Genomic DNA, 15,589 nt, shown 5'->3' on the forward strand with positions numbered 1-15,589 from the left:
AACTTGTGTAGGTAGAACCCAAGATATTTACCCATGTCTTTTGAGTTTTCCAGTTTGGTTAAACATAGATTTATAAAATACATCCTTATGAATCTCTGGGCTTCATCAGTGTCTGCTGTGATTTTCCTTTTAAACTCTAATTTTGTTCATTTGCTTACCTAAATCTTAGTTAATTTGGTAAGGTTTATCAATCTTATTGATTTTTTCAGAGGATGAACTTTTCATTTATTGATGCTTTGTATTATTTTATTTGTTCCTATTGTGCTGATTTTAGTCCTGAGGATTAGTATTGCTTGGTGTCTACTCCTTTTAAATGTTATTTCTTCTTTTTATTCTAGAAATTTCAAGTGTGCAATCAAGTTACAATTATGATCTCTCTCCAACATGTTTATGTTGACATTTAGTACTATTAACTGGGCTCTAAGAACTGCCTTAATGTGGCCCAGTAGTTTGAGTATGTTGTGTTTTAATTTTCATTTAGTTCTACTGGTTTTTAATTCCTTTTAATTTCCTTCTTAATTTCTGCCATGACCCATTTTTTTATTTAGTAGTAAGTTGTTCAGTTTCCATGAGTTTTTATACATTTTTATGATATCCAGCTTTAATCTGGGGTGGCCAGACCAGATGAAAGGTATTTTTTCACTTTTTTTTTTTTTGTATTTGTTGAGACTTGCTTTATGTTCAAGTATGTGGTCAATTTCGGAGAAAGTTCCATGAGCTCCTGAGAAGACATGATTTAAACTGTAGCAGTGTTTCTTTTATGAACTGAGATGTCCTTGTGCTGGGTGCACAAATACTTAAAATTACAATATCCTCTTGGTGGATATTTTTCCTTTTGATGAGTCTCTTTTGATTAATTTTAGTCTGAAGTCTATTTATTTAGATGTTAAAATAGCTACACCTGCTTGTTTCCTGGATATATTGTTTGGAATATATTTTCTCATCCATTTACCCTGAAGTAATGTCAATTTTTGATGGTTTCAAGGTGTGTTTCTTGGATCCAAGAGAAAGATGAATCCTGTTTTCTTATCCAGTATGTTAGTCGGTGTTCTTATGGGAAATTGAGACCATTAATAGTGAGAGTTATCAAAGAACGGTGTTTATTGCTTCCTGATAATTGTCAATGTTTTGTGTTTTTTCTTCTTTCTTAATTTTCTGATCTGGCATTATTGATTCCTTGTGTTTTATTGGATGTGGTTAACTTTTTAAGACTGACGTTATCCTTCCAGTGTTTTCTATTGAGCTGGATTGGTAGGTAGAAACAACTTGAATTTGGTTTTATTGTGGAATGTTTTCCTTTTTTTTCTTTATTAATATATTCTTGTTACATCTCAATGGTTATCCCATTCCTTGTATCCTCCCATTCTACCCTCCCTCCCATTTTCCCCTTATTTCACTCCCCTATGACTGTTCCTGAGGGGGATTACCTCCCCCTGTATATGCTCATAGGGTATCAAGTCTCTTCTTGGTAACCTGCTGTCCTTCCTCTGAGTGCCACCAGGTCTCCCCCTCCAGGGGACATGGTCAAAGGTGAGGCACCAGAGTATATGAGTAAGTAATATCCCACTCTCCATTCTACTGTGGAGAATGTTCTGTCCATTGGCTAGATCTGGGTAGGGGTTTAAGGTTTACCGCCTGTATTGTCCTTGGCTGGTGCCTTAATTTGAGCGGGACCCCTGGGCCCAAATCTGCCTATCATAATGTTCTACTTGTAAGTTTCTAGGACCCTCTGGATTCTTCTACTTTGCCATTCTCCCATGCTTCTCTCATCTAGAGTCTCAATAGAATGTCCTCCCCTCTGTCTCAGCTTCCTGGTAAGTGAAGGCTTTCATGGGACATGCCCCTTGGGCTAATATGCAGATATAAGTGAGTATATACCATTTGAGTCTTTCTGCTTCTGGGTTAACTCACTCATTATGATCATTTCTTGCTCAATCCATTTGTTCACAAATTTCAGGAATTCCTTGTTTTTAATAGCTGAGTAGTATTCCATAGTGTATATGTACCACAGTTTCCTTATCCATTCTTCTACTGATGGACACTTAGGCTGTTTCCATGTTCTGGCTATTATGGATAAGGCTGCTATTCTTTACCCAGCTATTGTCATTGATAATTTCTGAGCATAGTAGTTGGAACAACATTTGTTATCTCTTAGAGTTTGTAGGAAATCTGTCCAGCCCCTTCTGTCTTTAGAGTCTCTATTGACAAATCAGGTGTTATTATAATGAGTACGCCTTTGTATGTTATTTGGTCTTTTCCTTGCAGTTTTTATTATATTTTCTTTGTTGTGTACATTTTGTGTTTTAAGTCTTATGGGGAATTTCTTTTTCTGATCCTATATGTGTAGGGTTTTGTGTGTGTCTTTTATCTTAATAGGCATTTCTTTCTTTGGTTAGGGTAAATGCCTTTTCTATGATAATTGAAAATATTTCTTTGTTATTAACCTGGCTTTCTTCTACTTATTTTCCAATTATTCATAGATGTAGCCTTTTCATAGTGTCCCAGATTTCTGAGATCTTTTGTGCTTGGGCTTTCTGTTAGGTTTAGCACTTTATTTGACTGAGGTGTCCAATTTCTTCTACATTTTCTCCTTTCCAGAGATTCTTTTTTTTTTTTTCATGTTTTATTCTCTTTTCGGGAAGATTACCTTACTGGTAACCTTTTTTATTCAGTTCCTAAATTTTTTATTTCCAGTTTATCACAGTTAGTTTTCATTAGTGATTTTCTTTCTACTTTAATACCTAGAATTGTTTTAATTCCATTGTTTGTTTTAGTTTTTACAGCCTTCATTAAGGATTTTTTAAAAATATTCTTTTCAACGTCCTTAAACATATTCATAGTTGTTACTTTGAAGTTGTTGTCTCATGATTCAGCTATGTTGCATTCCTCAGGGGCTAATGTAGTAGGGTTAGAAGCTTCTGGTAGAAGTATATTGTCTTAGCTGTTAATGGATATATTTTTGTGCTGGTTTCTATGAATCTGGGATTGAGATGGTTGAGGTGGTTCTAGGTGCTGATATCTAGTCTTGTCTTTATTGAATGGGAATTCCCTTTCTTAGTGTCTGTTGTTCTCTTTGAGTCTTAGAAAAGTGTGCTGGCTGAAGGCTGCCTGGTAGGGAATACTTCTTAGTTCCTGCTCATGGTAGCCCTCAGGTAACTTTTGAAGAATTTAATTTACAACAATAAAATCAGAAGCATTTCCTTTTTTTAATGTATGAAGCTGTTTAATTAGGTTGTTAGCAACTGAGAAGACCAGTTTGTATGGGTACATACTATTTGTCAGGGAGAATTGAGATAGCAGGTAGCTGAGGAGGGGCTTTGATCTGTGGCAAAATCTGCAAGTCTACAGTTTTCTTTTCTTTTCTTTTCTTTTTATTTTTTATTAATTTATTCTTGTTACATCTCAATGGTTATCCCATCCCTTGTATCCTCCCATTCTTCCCTCCCTCCCATTTTCCCCATATTCCCCTCACCCAAGGACCATTCCTGACGGGGATTTCCTCCCCCTGTATATGCTCATAGGGTATCAAGTCTCTTCTTGGTAACCTGCTGTCCTTCTTCTGAGTGCCACCAGGTCTCCCCCTCCAGGGGACATGGTCAAATATGAGGCACCAGAGTTAGTGTGAAAGTCATACCTTGCTCTCCACTCAACTGTGGAGAATGTTCTGTCCATTGGCTAGACCTGGGTAGGGGTTTAAAGTCTATTTGGTGCTATCTCAGAAAACTTGGAATAGGGCTTCCTCAAGACCCATCTATTCCACTCCTTGGAATATACCCAGAGGATGCTCCAGCACACAACAAGAAAATTTGCTCAACCATGTTCATAGCAGCCTTATTCATAATAGCCAGATCATGGAAACAGCCTAAGTGTCCATCAGTAGAAGAATGGATAAAGAAACTGTGGTACATATACACTATGGAATACTACTCAGCTATTAAAAACAAGAAATTCCCGAAGTTTGTGGACAAATGGATTGAGCTAGAAATGATCATAATGAGTGAGTTAACCCAGAAGCAGAAAGACTCAAATGGTATATACTCACTTATATCTGCATATTAGCCCAAGGGGCATGTCCCATGAAAGCCTTCACTTACCAGGAAACTGAGACAGAGGGGAGGACATCCTATTGGGACTCTAGATGAGAGAAGCATGGGAGAATGGCAAAGTAGAAGGATCCAGAGGGTTCTAGAAACCTACAAGTAGAACATTATGATAGGCAGATTTGGGCCCAGGGGTTCCGCTCAAACTAAGGCACCAGCCAAGGACAATACAGGAAGTCTACAGTTTTCTGATCAGCCTTGTGCTACTCAGTAATCTCATATTTCTCCTCCTCTCTTTCAAAGATCTTGCCCTCTCAGGCTTGTGCAGCTGCATCTTGAAGTAAATGTCAGTCAGGTGTTTGGGGATTTTAACCTTGCTGGTTATCAACTTTGGTAGAGGTGGTGATCACAAACTTCTGGTAAGCTCTGCACAAAGGAACTCTGTTGAGGGCAAGAGGTCCAGTCATAAGTAGCAAGCCGCTTGCCAGTTGTTTCAACAATACCACTCTCTTGCTCCGTTAGTGCCCAGTGAGGATGATCAGGACGGTCCCAAGAGTGAGGCTGTCACTCATCTTTCTCACATGCTGACTAAAGGTCTTTTTGTCATGGCTCCTCAGCGTCCAAGGCATTCCTTCAGTAGGATAGTACCTAGGCATTTTTCGAAGCTTCACAACCCAGGTACCACTAATCTTGTCAACATCGACTATTTTTGTGACAGTACCTAGGGTCTTCTCCTTTTTCTTCTTCTTTTCAACAATGGATTTCCGGGTGGGTATTTCCTTTTGTACAAGGCCTTTCTGGAATAAATTGCAGATCGGAAGTACCTGCCAATTCCTCTCATCAGGACATGGTTTCCGCTGCAATGCAGATTTCCCTTTTGGACTTTTTCACCTTAGGGTCACTCTTTTTTGGTGGCGCTAGTAGCCAGGGTGTCAGGAGCACCAGCAACACCACCAGCCTTCTTGGCTACAGGTTTCTTCTCCTTGGTATGAGGCTCTTTCACCTTCCAACTTGAAAGATGGGAAAGAAGGCTCATATTTCCTATTTTTTAAAACACACTATTTGTGTTCCCAGAGCCAAGATGGCGGTGCCGAACACCCATTGTGTCTGATCAGGAGGAGAGCAGTGATTGCGCAACAAGCTATGAACTGAGAACTACAAAACATCCATGCTGGCGATTCCCAGGTGAGAGGCGTCCACACTGTGCAGAACACAGGTGAATTTGGCCTCAGACCACCCACATAATCCACAGAAAATTCCCTGCGTCCCTGCAGTTGTGTGCGCTGTCCCCAGAGTCTAGCCACTCCCATGCTTGCAGGGCTGCACCTGTACCTTGGGTATCAGACTGAACTAAAGACTACAAAACACCAGTGTCTGGGTTTTCTAGCCCAGAACACACCCCAAGGTCTGGAGCACAAGTGGTTCCGACCTTAGGTCACCTGACAAATCCAAGGAAAGTTCCTGGGTCCAGGTAGGCCCAGGCTCTGGCTCCAAGGACTAGCTGTATGCATAACGGGCCATGCAGCATCTGAGCTCTGTGTCTCAGATGAATCTGTGGGCTAAAACAATAGAACATCTGTGTCTTCTAGACCAAAGGAGACCTCACAGTATGGAACATAGGTGGATCTGACCCTGGTCACCTGGCCAATCCACAGAAAGTTTGAGTTCAGGCACCAAGGACAAGCCACATGACTGGAGGGAGAGAGAACAACATCTGAGCTCTGTGTCTCAGACAGACCTCTGGGCCACAAAAACAACAGGGTCTGGGTCTTCTAGGAAAGAGGGTCCCCACACTCTGGGGCACAAGTGGATCTGACTTCAGGTCACCTGGCCAGTCCAGCGGAAGTTACCCGTGAAAGTTCCCAGGTATGCACAGGCAAGGTCTAGCCACATGCCTGGAAAGGTACACAGCACCTGCAATCTGTGTCTCAGAAGAAACTGTGGGCTACAAAACACCAATGTCTAGGTCTCCCTACCAAGAGGAGACACCACGGTGTGGAACACAGGATGATCTGAACTCAGCTTGTCCAGCTGGTCCAAAGAAAGTTCCCACGTCTGATCTCAGGTCACCCACCTGATACACCTGAAGAGTTCCCTTATTGCAGCAGGTGAGGGGTCTCCATCAATAGCCACTTACCTATGAGATGCTCTCAACAGTTAGCGAAGGACACCAGAAAACTACCACCTGACACCAGAGACAGCAAGATGGCTGAAGGCCAGCATAAAAACACAAACAACAAAAGCCAAAATAATAAAGAACCCAGTTATCCCAGAGCAGTCAGCCCTGGAAAGTCTAACACATCTGAAACACAAATCTTTCCTAATGAAGATGATAATGGAAGAAACAAATACAATCCATAAACAAATACAGGAAGATGCAGCCAAACAGACTGAGGCCCTTAGAAAGGCCATGACAGAGATTCCATCCTCAAGAATAGATGGTAAAGTGTGAAACTTAGGTACTGACTGATGGGAGTACTTACCTGGAGTACGTTTAAGTTGATTCCCTGAAGCTGACAAGAATTTTTAAGTTCACAAGAAGACATAAGTTTTAGGTACATTATTAGCATTACCACTGTTTGTAACCTGTACTGAAATCCACACTAGAAAAGGCAGCAGTCTCACATGTTTGTGTCATAATAGAAGCTTTGGAAATGATTTTTATGTTAAAGGCATGAACACTTTTAAGGAGAGCTCAAGGAGAACAGAAAACTCCCATGGAGCAAAGGGGCAAGAGCTCACTTGCTCTTGATCTTTAGTACAAATACAGATTGTTAAAGTATAGCCTCTTTCATCTATCCAGAAGATTGATGTATATACATAAGACTGACAATTTTAGTACAATAAGAAGCGCTTTTAAGTCTATACTTAGAAAACAGGCAAAAAAAAAATTTAAAACTTGACCTTGTAACTATGATAAGAGTGCTTACCATAGCTTATCAGAATTCCATTGGTTAAATATAGCAATAGCAAGAGAAAGTAAATCTGGAATTTTTTTCATTTTTTGTACCTTAAGTTACTTTCTTGTACCTTTACTGTAGCATTTATGCACCGTACGTCATTTTTCATCAGAACTTAAGCATTCATGTCCTCAATCCTTACACAAACTGGACATTTGTTCTCTCCAATCATTCACAACAAGACACAGGTGGTTAATTACTGAGACAGTAATTGTAAATCAAGTTCCTTTAAACATGAGAATAGTAAAAAGTTACAGTGAAATCTGTTTAGTGATTTTCTTCCCTGAGTCTGGTAACAAGGTAAGCTGTCTAGACCTAGGAAAGGGAGCTCGAAGAAAGTGAGGCCTTTCTGCAACCCCTTAGCATTTTCCTTATTGACTTTTGTTGAGTTTTTGTGTATCTTGGTTTCCAAACAAACTCACATAGCTAAAGAGACAGTGAAGCTCACTACAAATATTTATAACTGATTGGGTATAAGACTTATTAGGACTTTTTATTGTACAAAAGGCAAAATAATTCTCAGACACATAACATACACAAAAATCTGGAAGAAAACTAGAGTTAACATTTCTGTATAAAATGAGAAAAAACAAAGCCTACAATTTTTTTCTTACAGTGGAATGAAGGTATTGGATTCCATTTACTTTTGAAGTTTAGTCTCTTTAGAGGGCCCAGTTAAAATCTCTTGTTCTTCAAGGGCTCTGCAGTTGGTAACCATTCTTAAAGAAGACCACAATATAAACATACAACATTTTGCATCCAAATTCAGAGGTTTTTCCAAACTTTTGAATAACACTGGAATACCTTCCCTGCTCTCTATGGAAGTCTCATGAAACTCCTGACCTTCAGACTTCAGGAGGGCTCGCTGAGCCCAGGTGCTTGCCACCAACTTTGATCCCCAGAATCCACAGGGTGGAAGGAGGAAGCAATAACTACAAGTTTTTCTCTGAGCTCCACATATATGCTTTGGAGTAGGTGCATACACACAGACACACACACACACACACACACGTGTGCGCATGTGTGTGCATATAAATAAATAAATAAATAAATAAATAAATAAACTTTTTTAAATTAAAAAGTTCTGTTTCTCCATTTCCTTATTTCAACATCCTGTTCTATGCAGCCATGGAAGTTATAACTGCACATCACAGACTTGTCTGAGCATGGAACAGAACTATATTAGACATGTTTTATGTATCTAGGGTAGGCATCTGTTTGTATCTTTCTTTATTTATTATTTATGACTTATTATATCTATACTCTGTTGTGAGGACATAGACTGCATTTCCTTCTCGGTTTGTATCTTCTTTGCCTAGAATATAATGCCTGACACACAAAGACACAACACATATATATTTACAATAAGCAAAGTAGATTACTGGAATAGAACTATTTCTCATTCTGTACCTATGGCATGTGGCCTTGGGCTATGGCCCTGCTACAGCAGTCTGAGTGTATAATTATTATTGCTTCTCATGATGGAAAACATTTGCTTCAGTGTAAGACCATCTGTCTTGACTGAGCACTGCTTGGTAACAGGTACCATGGCAGCTGCTTTATCAAATCATCTCATTAATCCTTAGAGCATCCCACCAGGTGGGCATTGTAACGTGGGTAAAGTTTTCATCTTCATAAAATAAACTGTAGCCGGATTTTATGTTGAAAATGGCTCTCAAAATTATTTTGGAGAATTTTGATATATGAAACAAACAAACAAACAAACAAAAAACCATTCTGCTAAAGAGAAACATCTAATGTATCTAGGTAACTTAAGGTTTTGGACATCACTATGGTAACGTATGAGGACATGGGCAGCCTCACTGTCACTGCTGACCACACTCACATCGTACTTGCCTTTTGCTGCTCCTCTGGTGTTCTTTCCACTAAAGAAGCAGAGATTGTTTCCCCATGCTTTGATTTGTTTTTTCCCCAGATGCTTTATGCTGAGCAGTGTGATTAGGTGGCAGGGATAGTACTCCAGTTTCAAGTTTAAACACTTCGAGTTCTGCTTCTCCTTTCCTCTCCATCACCATGCCCAAAGCTCCCTCTGAAGACTTCTATCTCCTTGACATGGGTGGATATGATCAGGTGTGAAGGATGGTGGAGCTCAGACACCAGAACAAAGGTTCAACCAAATCCACAGCTTGAAGCAGAGCTCTTGAAGCAGATGTCTGGATCCAGGTGGTATTGCAGACAAGCTAAATAACAAATACTTGCTGGTTAAAGCCATTAAGTTCAGAGTGATTTGTGATTTAATAGCTGACTGATGCGGAGTATAAGGTGACATTTCAGTTTAAGTTCACTAGTGTTAAAAATGAAGTAAAGACAGAGGCAACACATGTTTGCACCTAGGAGAACATATGGAAACCCGAAGCATAAAGACCTTTAGGTCTCTGTTCTCGTACTCCTAGAGTTGTCACACAAAAGAGATCAAGTTGCAGGAGCAGATTTAACTGCTAAAACAGTATCATACCAGGGAACCGCAGTGCATCTTTGCTGGGTTAAATAAGTGCACACAAACACAGCTCATTGTGGGTAATAAAGAGTTGGAAGAGAATTAATTAAGTGAATTCTAAATCTGTAATTTAGGCTTTCATTGACGTGAATATTATAGGTCAACAGATGTACAACAGAACGGGCCAACATCATGGAGATATCTAATTTTATTAAGAAGAACAAACGTTAACACAGAAACATGAATTGGAGAAAATCCTCATTAATTAATTTAAGTGATGACTTTCAGAGCCATGAAGATGTGTAACAAGATATTCCATGGGACGTTAACATTGGGGCTGTCACAAGCTTTGAGAGTCTGATAAAGCTTTTCATGGGCTTATATAGACACAAATATCCAATCATAGGTCTCCCCATGAGGACTTATTTAGCTAAAAATTGCTTTTCATCATCATGAGAGTTCCCAAAGCAATCTATTCAATAACATGTTCCAAAATCTATTTAATTTTTAAAATAACAATGGGCTGTTTAATTCAAACATGACAAGCAGCCTGGAAATCGCAAATTGAGGTCAATCTGATGGCGAACAAATCTGTTTGGGAAAAGAGCAAGATGAGAATGTGGTCCTAAGACAGGAGGACTTGGTTCTCAGTAAGAAGAGGGGAGAAACAGGCAGCCTGAGACCAAAAGGGGGAGGCTGTTTGTTGTCATTGTTGTTGTTTGTTTTATAGTAGTAAACTGTATCCCACCTGCTCTGTCCACTTGGGAAAATAAGAGTTAACAATGATGCTTCTAAAAGTCGCTCGAAGGATAGATAGCCTGTTTGTAATTAAGTTTTCTCCTTTCTTTTTAGTACAAAAATTTTGCCCTTGGGTTCAGTCTGGAGGAGATGAAGAGCTCCATGAAAGCTGAGCCTATCTCTCCCGAAGAATTGCTGGAAGAAACGTAGCGGCTTGCTGGAGTGAGGCCGCAAGTTCTTTGACTTCTGGGACATCTCCGCAGCTGGAGCGGGAAACGCGGCTCCAGGCCACAGAGACGCTTCTGGAGTATTTGCACACGAGGCCAAATGATTCAGAGATGAAATACGCCCTGAAGCTCCTCATCACTGGGCTTGGAGTGGGCTGAGAAGCCGCTCAACCTTGCTACAGTCTGTCATTGGCACAGCTGTTTCAATCTTTAGAAGACATCCCTTTGTGCAGCATCCTGAGTTAGATACAAGGAAAATACAGTCAGCAATCAGTGGACAAAACGATGATGAGACCCACACTCTTCGCAAACCTATTTGGAATGCTAACCCTCTTTCAGTCAGGCTGCCTGTTAAAGGACCATGAGGCCCTGATGAAATCAGTGAGAATGCTGACATTCCTGTCCCATCATCATAACCATTTGCAGGGACATCCAATAAAGGTGGACATCCTGTCCAAGGTTCCGGAGTCAGTCTTCCAGGAGGTCCTATCAAAGGTCCTCAAGGGAACTCAAGAAGGCTATCCTCAGCTCTGCTAAGCAGTTGGAGCTTTTCCTCTTGGCTCAGCCAAGGATGCTGGGAAAGTTTCAGTCACTGATGGGTTCCATTCACCTGTTCTCTGAAGAAAATATTACCAGTCTGGTGAACGTACTGAAGGTGGCAGCCAACTCTGTCCGGAAGGGGCACAAGCTGCAGGACGTGGCTTTGAACCTGCTCTGCGTGGTACTTAAGGAGAACAAGTTGACAGTGTTCTGGAAGCAGGTTTTAGAGGACAGGCTGCTAAAGAAGCGATGCAGCACGCAGGACATCCTGCTATATGTGTTTCCGCCTGCTGGGTGCATCCCTTCCACTACTTTCAGAAGAACAGCTGCAGTTGGCGCTCTGGGGAGACGTGATCCACCATTTCAGGGAGTACATGGTTATTTCTAAACCCCTCAACCTGTTCATCCCAGAGATAAGTAAATATGTGGGTACCTCTTTAGAGGGTTGCCAGGTTTACTCTGAGTGCCAGTTTGCTATGATGGTAGCCTTTACATCCATCATCAACCAAGTTCTCCCTGTCATGCCTACTTTCTGGCATCTCACTGTTTTTGAATACTGAAGCTCTGCAGAGCTATGTGGCCTGGTTGCGGGACATGTTCCTCCTGCCTGATATGGACTCCTTGATTGACTTCAGCACTGCCAAGCAGAAGGGAGCTCAGGACTCCTTGTTCAACATGTCTGAGCAATCTGTATCCCAGATCCAGAAGTGGATCATCCACAGCCTGGTTAGCCTTGTGGACCATCTGCACCTGGAGAAGGATGATGCCTTGGTTGAACAAGTATCCAGGTTTTATTTGTTCTAAGCCTGCTTTAAGCAAAAAAAAAAAAAAAAAAAAAAAAAAAAAAAGGCCACTCCCCAGATCCCAGAGACAAAGCAGCACTTCTCCTTTCATTTGGATGACCAGACCCACTGGTTCATTATTGGTGCCTTCCTCAGGCTGCTACAGACTCTCAGTGTGAACTTCAGACGGACACCAGACTTGACTGAAAGTGGGAATCTCTGGACTCAGTGCCTGGTGCAGTTAGTTGGCAGACTTGCTGTTGAACCACAGCATCAACCTGACAATTGTGACACCTTTCAAAACACAGCAGCCCCAAGCCTGGGACCCAATGATGTTGACTCTGAAGGAACTAGAAGCCTGTTCCTCAGAGGCTAGGGCCCTTGCCTTCCAGCATCTGCTGCTTCTAGTGAGCCTCCACCTTTTCAAGTTCATCGCAGAGAGCTGTGATGTCCTAGGTGATACCCAGACTTGCATCAAGAAAAAAAAACGTGACACAGAATTGCTACTGATCACACTCTACAACCAAAGCCTCTCAGAAGCCAGTGGGGAGATCTTGCTGTCCTTGCTGGCTCAACCCAGCAACTCAATGTGCCAGGTGGTCTGGAACATATTTCGCCATATCTGTTCCTACCTTACTCCATGAGGTCTGCAGCTAATCCTGGCTGTGCTCAACCCTGAGACAAATGAGGATGAAGATGACATGGTGGTCACTGGTGACACCAATGAGAAACAGCTCAAGTATGGAGAGGAAGAGGACTCAGATAGTGAGGACAGTGAGAACTCAGTAAGTGATGGGGAGATTTCGGATAAGGAGCATAGGGAAGAGAGTAAAGAAGAGGATCATGATAAGGATGTGGACCCAGACTTCCTTCAGCAGCTGACGGAAGTGTTGAAAGCTTGGAATGCACTGGCTGGAGTGGACAATGAGGAGAAGTAGGAGGAGCAGAAGGAGGAGGAGGAGCAGGAGGAGGGGAGGAGCAGCTTGGGGATGAGGTCCTGATGGCCCTGGACCAGAACCTGGCCAGCCTATTTGCTGAGCAGAAGCTACGCATCCAGGCCCCAGAAACAGAAGAAGAACAAGATGCAGAAAGAGAAGAAGCTGTTTGATGTGATGGTGACCCAGCAGCCTGAGCACGCCCTGATCCTGGAACTTCTTGAGCCACTAATGAACATGATCCAACACAGAGTGCATAGCATAGGCTCCACCAAGCAGGAGCAGGACGTCCTGCACAAAACTGCCCACATCTCCATGTGCCATCCTTTGTCATGCCCGCCACTGCTGCCATGAGGTGGAGCCCTATGCAGAGGCCCTGCATGCCCATGTGGAGTGGCTTGTGTAGCATGCTGGCAACCAGGCTAATGCCTCTGTCTCCGTTTATTGCTTCAGTTCTTCTCTGCACTTGCTGCGAGTCCTCATGGGAAACACCACTGAGAGGCACCGAGATGGTCAGAAGCTATAGGGAGCTGACACCCAGCCTGAACCCAAGGATTCAGAGGACCAGTCTGCCAGCTGCCCAAACTTGGACCTACTGATGCAGGTGTACTTCACAACACTGGAATCTCTTCTGACCACGCGTAATAGCCTACTTACTATTCCCATCTTCCCCAGCCTCTTCTCAAGATACCCAGTGATTTCTAAAATCCTCCTCCCCATCCTGATCCAGATGTGGCTGGCCCATCTGGGCCCTATCATCAGCTGCAGGCATGCCTAATGTTCCAGAAGGCCCTGCCTACAAGGGAGCTTAGAGTATGTTTTGAGGATCCTGAGTGGAAGCAGCTGATTGGCCCAGTCTTGGGAACAGTCAACCAGACCTTGTACCAGAGGGAGGTGTCTACCTTGAAGCTGTTGAACATTGTCTTCAAGACAATCAATCATGAGAAGCTATCTGTAGACCTCACTGCTCTGTTGGACATGCTGTAGAGCAAGCACAGAGGCTGCTGCAAAGCCTCTAACAGGGGAACCACTCCTCTATGACCTCTACTGGTAGTCCATGAGGGTGTTAGGAGTCCAGAGTGCCATGTCAGAAAAGAAGAATGCCAAGGATATTCCTAGCGACACCCACAGCACCTTTAGCATGAAATGTGAAAAAAGGGGGGATTCTTGCCAGAGACCAAGAAGCAAAAGAAACTTAAATTCAAGGTCACCACACTAGAAAAGGATGCTACATCAAGGCAGGAGACAGCAACAGAGGATACCAAGCCTGCTGCCACTGGTCAAGACCAAACCCCAGGACAGGCAAGAAGAACTCAAACTGGCCATCCAGCTAACAGGACCTGTGATGCCATCCGGAATGTCTACAAAAAGGAAAAAGCCAGAGTCACCTCAGAAGAGAAGAACTTCAAGGCTTTTGCCAGTCTTCGCAAGGCTCACACCAACGCCCAGCTCTGTGGCATCCAAGTAAAAGAGGCAAAGGAAACTGCAGAATAAGATGTTGAGAAGAAAAAGTAATGCACTGTTGGAATGCTGCAATAAATTTTCCATAAAGGAGAGAGAGAGAGAGAGAGAGAGAGAGAGAGAGAGAGAGAGAGAGAGAGAGGAGAGAGAGAGAGAATGGGTTTCACCCTCTATATTGTTTACTTTTTCTATTTGTATAAGAAAAAGTGTGCAAAATCTATATTTATTTGAACTTAAAAATCTCTTCTTGGCAGTGTAACCTTGAATAACCACTAAGATCTTTTATTGCAGGGTACATATAATATAATTCTTCTCAATCCCTGGTAGATGTCTTCTATAGTATTACATGCAGTGTAGTTCTCTCACCACAGGAGGTAGACTGCACAGGCCTGTTTTATACTTGAAATGAAAAGACAGAGATTTCCACTAAAAATGATCTGAAGTTACAGTAAGAACAAGTCTGAGGCTTGAATTCCAGCACACTAAATATAGAGTTTGACTCCCCTACATTGCATCACTATATTAATCCTCTGATCAACTTCTGCAATGCCTTACTAGTATGAAGACTGGAGATGCCTAGGAAACTGGTAGGCCTGCAGTTGGCATGAAGAGGCCTTACAGAGTCTATTTCCTGCTGAAATAAATGGTATCGGTTCTGTTCCGTTAATCTAAAGCTGTGGATTATCTACTGTTTCCAAGGTACCGTAGGAAATGAGTGAATAGGATGGAGTTCCTGTATCCCAAGGTCAAGGTAGAAAAGTGATGAAAGCAGCCACTATTGACTACACTTACCGACAAGGCATTTGAGGAAATAGACTGGGACATCAGCCATAAAAAAGATGAAATATTGAAATTTTTAAAAAAAGAGAGGTCATAATTTATTGGCAAAGATCAGGAAAGTCTTCCATAGAAAGGACCTTTTCTGAAAGAACTTTCAGAAAGACTAATGGTAAAGAGTCTGTGCTTACTCATGCTGTAACATCCCATGTGGAGAAATCTCTTGAAGAAAACAACCTTTAAGCAAAATATAGAAACTTAGAAAACATAATTCTCATTTTATGTGTCAAGCTTCTCGGGATTACTTGTGCTTGGACAATGAAACTGGCAGTTGAGTTGGCATTCCATTACAGACAATTTGAAGACCACTAAGACCACTGTAGCTTGCTGACATAGATTTCTAGGCTCTGCCCTGATTTTCTCCCTAAGTTTAGGAGAAAGATCCTTCCCAACAAGTCTGTAGGCAAAGGTGGTAGAAAGGTAATTTGAAAATGGTCCCAGTAGATTGAAGTAATCTGCAAAGGTTTAAGCAGGAAATCACTGTATAACTGAAAGGCCATGTGAAGATTGTATTGTCTTTGTTGTTGTTGCTTTTACAATGTTTAATTTTTCTGCTTGACAGTTTCATACATGTGTATGATGAATTCTGAATACTCTCTTCCCACACAGTC

General features: G+C 41.9%; 2 pseudogenes across 2 annotated transcripts; one reads left to right on the forward strand and one right to left on the reverse strand.

Annotated features, from left to right (window-relative positions):
• Positions 1–4,303: 4,303 nt before the first annotated feature.
• On the reverse strand, positions 4,304–5,933 carry LOC311598382 (large ribosomal subunit protein eL6-like; annotated as a pseudogene). The gene is made up of 2 exons: positions 5,891–5,933; positions 4,304–4,957 (listed from the first exon to the last, which is right to left on the reverse strand). The product of its transcript is annotated as a large ribosomal subunit protein eL6-like (transcript).
• A 2,859-nt stretch (positions 5,934–8,792) lies between these two features.
• On the forward strand, positions 8,793–13,361 carry LOC311598383 (myb-binding protein 1A-like; annotated as a pseudogene). Its single transcript has 3 exons — positions 8,793–8,849; positions 10,387–11,760; positions 11,902–13,361. The product of its transcript is annotated as a myb-binding protein 1A-like (transcript).
• The last annotated feature ends 2,228 nt before the right edge of the window (positions 13,362–15,589 follow it).

The sequence above is a fragment of the Acomys minous genome, assembly GCF_964271855.1.
Source record: "Acomys minous genome assembly, chromosome: 5".
Lineage (NCBI taxonomy): Eukaryota > Metazoa > Chordata > Mammalia > Rodentia > Muridae > Acomys > Acomys minous.